Source organism: Salvelinus sp. IW2-2015, unplaced genomic scaffold (assembly GCF_002910315.2).
Source record: "Salvelinus sp. IW2-2015 unplaced genomic scaffold, ASM291031v2 Un_scaffold1817, whole genome shotgun sequence".
NCBI lineage: Eukaryota > Metazoa > Chordata > Actinopteri > Salmoniformes > Salmonidae > Salvelinus > Salvelinus sp. IW2-2015.
The window spans coordinates 110,734-119,083 of record NW_019943190.1 but is presented as its reverse complement, the minus strand read 5'-3'; the positions used below and the strand labels follow the sequence as shown (position 1 = coordinate 119,083).

General features: G+C 40.1%; 1 pseudogene; it reads left to right on the top strand.

Moving 5' to 3' along the window:
- The window catches only part of LOC112072077 (cadherin-related family member 1-like), a 21,633-nt pseudogene that overhangs the window by 5,159 nt on the left and 8,124 nt on the right, over positions 1-8,350 (top strand).

Below are 8,350 nucleotides of genomic sequence, written 5' to 3'. Positions count from 1 at the left end.
TTACATTATTTTTGAAGAGCCCGGAATTCTTGTGAGCTGGATGTGCATGAGTCCCAACATCTCGAAACTCCTCTCCTCTATGCATTCTAACTTCTACTGTATCTCAGTCTAACTCTATGTTCCGTCCAGTATTCTACCAGCATTCTAACTCTCTACTCTAGCACTCTATGTTCCGTTCCAAGTATTCTACCAGCATTTTAACTTCTATCCTCTCAGTCTACTCTATGTTCCGGTCCAGTATTCTACCAGCATTCTAACTTCTACCTTAGTTCCTCATGTTCCGTTCCAGTATTCTACCAGCATTTCTAACTTCTACTTTTCCTCTATGTTCCGTTCCAGTATTCTACCAGCATTCTAACTTCTATCCTTAGTCACTCTATGTCCGTTCCAGTATTCTACCAGCATCTAACTTCTCTATGTCTATCCTCATGTTCCGGTCCAGTATTCTACCAGCATTCTAACTTCTACTGTCCTCTACTATGTCCGTTCAGTATTCTACCAGCATTCAACTTCTACTTTAGTCCTCTATTGTTCCGGTTCCAGTATTCTACCAGCATTCTAACTTCTACTAGTTCACTCTATGTTCCGTTCCAGTATTCTACCAGCATTCTAACTTCTTACTGTTATCCTCCAGTGCTACCTCTAAAATGCAACGTCGAGTCCGAGAGATTAGAGTTTTACCCTCCCTCCCTGCTGAGGCCGCAAGAGAGAGATCTAGAAACCAAGCCGGATTCTTAAACTTCTACTAGTATTCCTCCAGGTACAAGAACGTACTCATGGTTCCGGTTCACAGGTATCGAAGACTCTAGCGCAGGAAGCAAGTTCGCCGCTCCTCCTTGAACCTGCTGATCTAGCGGCTCTTACCTCCAGAGTAGGACAGAACAGCAATAACTACCGTAGAGATGTTACCGGATGTCTCTCTAGCCTTCTCTCCTCCCTCCTCGAGCACGTCCGAGATATGATCAGCTACGCAGCGGCTGGCGCTTCTAAACGGGTCGATCCATCCAGAAGATCGTGACTTCTGCTAATGATCCAGATTCTGGCCTTTGGGGTGAAGTCAAATACTCCATCTATGGTTCCAGAACTGATTTGTAAGTATAGTAGAGTCCTGCCAACACCAATGATTGTTGGACATGATGATCTGTGTAAAATCACTTCCTCAGTTGATGTGGAGCCAGTTGAATAGATCAAAATGGGCAAAAATGATCACTTATACAATATCATTATTCGTGCCATCTGGTTATGCGTTGGGACAGATTATTCTTTATATTGGGACACTACATTACATCCCTTTTTTTTTTACCCTTAAGTGTGACGTTACTGTACTTATGTGTGGGAAATTGTTCTTTAACTGTCACGTCCTGACCATAGTTCTTGTGTGTTTTGCTTGTTTTAGTGTTGGTCAGGACGTGAGCTGGGTGGGCATTCTATGTTGTGTGTCTAGTTTGTCTGTTTCTATYTTTGGCCTAATATGGTTCCCAATCAGAGGCAGGTGTTTTGTGTTGTCTCTGATTGGGAATCATATATAGGTGGSTTGTTTTGTGTTGGGGATTGTGGGTGGTTGTTTCCTGTCTTTGTGTTTTGTCTGCACCAGAAAGGACTGTATCGGTTTGCCACATTTTGTTATTTTTGTAATTGTTAAGTGTTCACTGTTTATCATTATTAAATATGTTGAGCACCAACTACGCTGCGTCTTGGTCCGATCCCTGTTACACCCTCTCTTCTCGTGAAGAGAGGGAAGGCTGCCGTTACATTAACAGGACAAGTTAAAAAAATAACTGGAGTGCGTTTTTAAATAATCTCTTAAATAATCTCTTAGATTCTTCCCCTTTGATTGTAAAATGGGAGCTGCCAGTATCCCAGTATATTGTCTTGGCTCTGCTGGTAGACGGTAGCTCCTCTCCTCTCTCCTGTAACAGCTTCCTCTAAGATGGCAGCAAGATACTGACTGGTTAATCTCGTAATTGGATTGTAGGGTAAGAAATAGCCTGCCAGGCTTGGATGCCTCATGTAGAGAGGGCCAATTAACATGCAATGTGACAGCTGGAACTCTGATATGGAAAGCAAGGCAGGCAAGGCTGCAATACAGGCAGTACATTGAACAAATAAGTGTCAATTTATCTTCCAGGTTTGCTTGCCGTCTTGACACGGGAAGTCAAATTCTAAATGTGTGAAAGTTAACAGGTTACTTTGTATTTGTTAATTTTCACAGGGAATATGTTGTGAAATTAAAATGATTGAAAATGGCTGAATATGTGCCGCTTCAACAACATTGGACATACAAAATGTGTACTGGACAAATAATTACCTTTGTGGATAATACAGAAAACTTTATCCAGCATCTGGACCACAGGACTTCTTGACATATTTTTACCACAAGTTTTAATCCAAGATTAAACTGTAGCGCACAGTACATACAGTGCATAACATTGACTGTTACATAACTGCCAATTGACTGTCAATATCCTACCAATATACTCTTAATATACTGCCAATATACTGCTAATTTACTACCATACTGTCAATATTCTACCAATATAATTCTAAAATACTGCCAATATACTGTTAGTATACTGCCAATATGCTGCTAAAATTCTGCCAATATATTCTTCCAATATAATGCTATCATATAGCCAATATACTCCCAATATACTACTAATATACTGTCAATATACTGCCAATGCACTCTCTGTTGTGTATTCCAGGTTTCTCATCCATCCGTCTTCAGGCATCATATACACCCAGGCCTGGGCCACTCTGGATGCTGAGGTCAAGTCCAAGTACAACTTCTACGTGAAGGCAGAGGACACAGAGGGCAAGTACAGCCTGGCGGAGGTGTTTGTCACTGTCCTGGACATCAACGACCATGTTCCAGAGTTCGATGACAGCCTTGTGGAGCGGACCATGGTCATTGGTGCACCTGTTAGAGTAGAGGTATGTACAGTAGCTATAAGATAAGATGACAGTATTATATAGATCCCTAAAGGAGGTATGTACGATAGCCATAAGATAAGACGACAGTATTATATAGATCCCTAAAGGAGGTATGTACGGTAGCCATAAGATAAGACGACAGTATTATATAGATCCCTAAGGAGGTATGTACGGTAAGCCATAAGATAAGACGACAGTATTATATAGATCCCTAAAGGAGGTATGTACAGTAGCCATAAGATAAGATAGTACATATGATTATATAGATCCCTAAAGGAGGTATAGTACAGATAGCCATGTGGTGTGTAGAGGTGTTCCTAGGGGTTCACTGGCCATCGGTCCGGTTTGGTCCTAGTATACACTGTATGAATCGTTACAACCTAGTAAACACTGTATGATCATTACAACCCTAGTAACACTGTATGAATCGTTACAACCTAGTAACACTGTATGAATCGTTACAACCCTAGTTACACTTTATGAATCGTTACAACCCTAGTTAAACTGTATGAATCGTTACAACCCTAGTTAACACTGTATGAATCGTTACACCTAGTTAACACTGTATGAATCTTACAACCTAGTTAACACTGTATGAATCGTTACAACCTGAAGTAACACTGTATGAATCATTACACCCTAGTTAACACTGTGTATGAATGTTACAACCTAGTTAACACTGTATGAATCGTTACACCCTAGTTAACACTGTATGAATCGTTACAACCCTAGTAACACTTTAAATCGTTACAACCTAGTATACACTGATGAATCATTACAACCCTAGTTAACACTGTATGAATCTTACAACCCTAGTTAACACTGTATGAATCGTTACAACCTAGTTAAACTTATGAATCGTTACAACCTAGTTAACACTGTATGAATCGTTACAACCCTAGTTAACACTGTATGAATCGTTACAACCCTAGTTAACACTGTATGAATCGTTACAACCCTGTTAACATGTATGAATCATTACAACCCTAGTAACACTGTATGAATCTACAACCCTAGTTACACTGTATGAATCGTTACACCCTAGTTAACACTGTATGAATCGTTACAACCCTAGTTAACACTGTATGAATCGTTACAACCCAGTTAACACTGTATGAATCGTTACAACCCTAGTTAAAAACTGTATGAATTCTACAACCCTAGTTAACACTGTATGAATCGTTACAACCCTATTAACACTGTATGAATCCTTACAACCCTAGTTAACACTGATGAATCATACAACCCTAGTTAACACTGTATGATCGTTACAAACCTAGTTAACACTGTATGAATTCGTTAAAACCCTAGTTAACACTGTATGAATCGTTACACCCTAGTTACACTGTGCATCATTACAACCCTAGTAACACTTTATGAATCATTACAACCTAGTTAACACTGTATGAATCGTTACAACCCTAGTTAACACTGTAATGACTCGTTACAACCCTAGTAACACTGTATGAATCATACAACCCTATTAACCGTATGAATCTTAAACCTAGTTAACACTGTATGAATCGTTACAACCCTAGTTAACACTGTATGAATCGTTACAACCCTAGTTAACACTGATGAATCGTTACAACCCTACGTAACACTGTATGAATCGTTACAACCCTCGTTAACACTGTATGAATCGTTACAACCCTAGTTAACACTGTATGAATCGTTACAACCCTAGTTAAAAACTGTATATTGAATTGTTGGATGATCTTTGTTGGATGATAATTACCTGAAATGTAAAATGTGAACGTATCCAGAACCGCTTCAGTATATATTCAGTATATATCTATATTTAAGTAATGTGTTTGTTTTGCCGCTTTTTCCTTGTTTCGTTCAGCAATAGATGCCGATGCAGGGTCGCCCAACAACATCATTGAGTATTCCATCATGCAACTGAGCCGAAACAATATCTTCGACATCAACGCGGAACGGGAGAGATCAACCTAAGTCGTACATCAAGTCCATGGAGATCGTGCAGAACATCACCAAGCAGAAGGACTGCATGGTCTCTGGTGTCAAGCCCGGGACCGAGGGTCTCCGTCCTTCAGCACTACCGCCGTGGTCAACATCGACATCACTGAGGCGGTAAGTTCAATGTTCCTGACCTTAACCCTAACCTTAGACTTATAACCCTAACCTAAACTAACTCAATCCCTTAACCTAACTCTAACTAACCTTAACCTAACTAACTAACACCTAACTCTTAACTAACTCTAACCCTAACCTTAAACCTAACTCTAACCTCTTAAAACCTAACTCTAACCTTAACCTTAACCTAACTCTAACCTAACCCTAACCTTAACCTTAACCTTAACCTTAACCTAACTCTAACCTTAACCTAACTCTAACCTTAACCTAACTCTAACCCTAACTCTAACCTTAACCTAACCCTAACCTTAACCTAACCCTAACCTTAACTATAACCTTAACCTAACTCAAACCCTAACTCTAACCCTAACTCTAACCTTAACCTAACTCTAACCTTAACCTAATTCTAACCCTAACTGTAGAGTTATAAACTTAACCTAACTCTAACTCTAACCTTAACCTAACTCMAACCCTAACCTAACTCTAACCTTAACCTAACTCTAACCTTAACCTAACTCTAACCCTAACTCTAACCCTAACTCTAACGTTAACCTAACTCTAACCTTAACCTAATTCTAACCCTAACTGTAGAGTTATAAACTTAACCTAACTCTAACCTTAACCTAACTCGAACCCTAACCTAACTCTAACCGTAGAGTTATAACCCTAACCCTAATCTAACCGTAATGCTGACCCAATGTTCCCTCTAAGCTGCAGCTCCCCACGACTGCCACTTAGAAATATCAGTCCACAGAGAGAAGCAGGAGATTGAATTTTCACTCAACTTTCTAGAGCAGTGGTCACGAACCGGTTTATCGCGATCGACTGGTCCATCTCCTAGGCATTCCTAGTCGATCGCCAAACATTTCTGTTAAAAAAACAACAACAATAAATCCTTGTGTTCCTTTTTATTTATTATGTCTTGTGCTGTTGGTGGTAGATGCACCAGATTCAGCTGCCCTGCCCTCTGGGTAGAACAACTGTTGCCATTTTGAAAATGTCTTATGTCTGAAGGACCCGTAGATAAACAGGTTAATGCCCTGCGTGTTTTCTGGGAATGTAGGCTTACATTGAACACCACACTGTCACGCGGGACTAGGTTGGCGAAAGAACCAGACGCAGAGAGAGAGAGCCGCTTGGGAAAAAATATACCTTATATTTATTCTCCACAAGAACTGAATAAGCCCGAACATCCAGGGCGTAGAGAAACACTTGCCAAACACCCAAAATACACACACGTAACAAAAAACAATCCCGCACAAAACAAGGGCGGGTCTTACTCCTAATTATAGGGAAGCTCATTACGAAACAAAAACAGGTGCAACTAATAAGACAAAACAAACAGACAAACGAAAAAGGGATCGGTGGCGGCTAGTAGGACGGTGACGACGACCGCCGAGCARCGCCCGAACAGGCAGGGGAGTCAACTTCGGCGGAAGTCGTGACACACACATTGGCTGCTATTGTAGGCTGAATGATAGAACAGCTATGTCCATGGTCAAATGTTATGGGATGCATTTTCTCCGTTGTTTTTGATGGTAGGACACTCTGGTAGGCCTACATTATGATCAAATAGCCACAACAGCCTACTTGACCACTGTTAAAACTTTAACTTAAAGTGGTTACAGCCTCAGTGTTTACAGTAAAACTTTAACTTAAAGTGGTTACAGCCTCAGTGTTTACAGTAAAACTGTAACTTAGTGGTTACAGCCTCAGTGTTTACAGTAAAACTGTAACTTAAAGTGGGGGTTACAGCCCTCAGTGGTTTACAGTAAACTGTAACTTAAAGTGGTTACAGCCTCAGTGTTTAGCCTCAGTGTTACAGTAAAACTGTAAATTAAAGTGGTTACAGCCTCAGTGTTTACAGTAAAACTAACTTAAAGTGGTTACAGCCTCAGTGTTTACAGTAAAACTGTAACTTAAAGTGGTACAGCCTCAGTGTTCACAGTAAAACTTTAACTTAGTGGTTACAGCCTCAGTGTTTACAGTAAAACTGTAACTTAAAGTGGTTACAGCCTCAGTGTTTACAGTAAAACTGTAACTTAAAGTGGTTACAGCCTCAGTGTTTTAGCCTCAGTGTTTACAGTAAAACTGTAAATTAAAGTGGTTACAGCCAGTGTTTTACAGTAAAACTAACTTAAAGTGGTTACAGCCTCAGTGTTTTAGCCTCAGTGTTTACAGTAAAAATGTAAATTAAGTGGTTACGCCTCAGTGTTTACAGTAAAACTGAACTTAAAGTAGTTACAGCCTCAGTGTTTTAGCCTCAGTGTTTACAGTAAACTGTAAATTAAAGTGGTTACAGCCTCAGTGTTTACAGTAAAACTGTAACTTAAAGTGGTTACAGCCTCAGTGTTTTAGCCTCAGTGTTACAGTAAAACTGTAAATTAAAGTGGTTACAGCCTCAGTGTTTAGCCTCAGTGTTTAGTAAAACTGTAAATTAAAGTGGTTACAGCCTCAGTGTTTACAGTAAATGCGCGCTGGAAGTTGCACAGAAGTTTCACAACGTTCAAGTTTGTGCTCAGCAGACCTGAATTAGCTCTGTGTCAGTTTCTTTTTTGCTGACTACGGCTGTGGTGAGCATCGGCATCACTGGGTTGTAAGAGTTTAAACCTAAGTTACCTAACCCTTACCTTAACTAACCCAAACCCTTAACTAACCCAAATCCATAGCCTTCTAACCTTAACTAACCCAAACCCTTACAATAGCCTTCTAACCTTAACCCTTAACTAACCCAAACCCATAGCCTTCTAACCTTAACTAACCCAAACCCTTACAATAGCCATCTAACCTAAACCTTACCATAGCCTCTAACATTAACTAACCCAAAGTCTTACAATAGCCATAGCATATTTTAAACAGTTTACTATACTGAAGTAACAAACATGAAGTCACTTATTTTCAGACCCAGTGTCTATTTGAGCCCCTTTTGTCAGAAGAACAGAGTAATCTCTCATATCAACCCAGAGACCCAGTAGCTGTCAATGGCATTGCTTTGTGAACCTGTCACAGGAACTTAATCCTCATCAGAAACATGCTAGTGAACAGATGGATCAGACAGTTCCCGATGAGCCCACCACGTAGGGAATAGATTGTGATTGGGGTCACATCCTAGCCTCTATGATCAACAGTCACAGCAGGCTGGGATGAATGGATCAGCATCAAAGCATATCTCGTAATATCATATATGCCAGTTAACAGATGTTTTTATCCAAAGTGACTTACATACTTGATTAGCGCATGTATGAGCTTCCTGTGGGAAATTGAACCCTCAACTTTGGTGTTGCTGGACCCATGCTTTTACCAACTGAGCCACAACTTA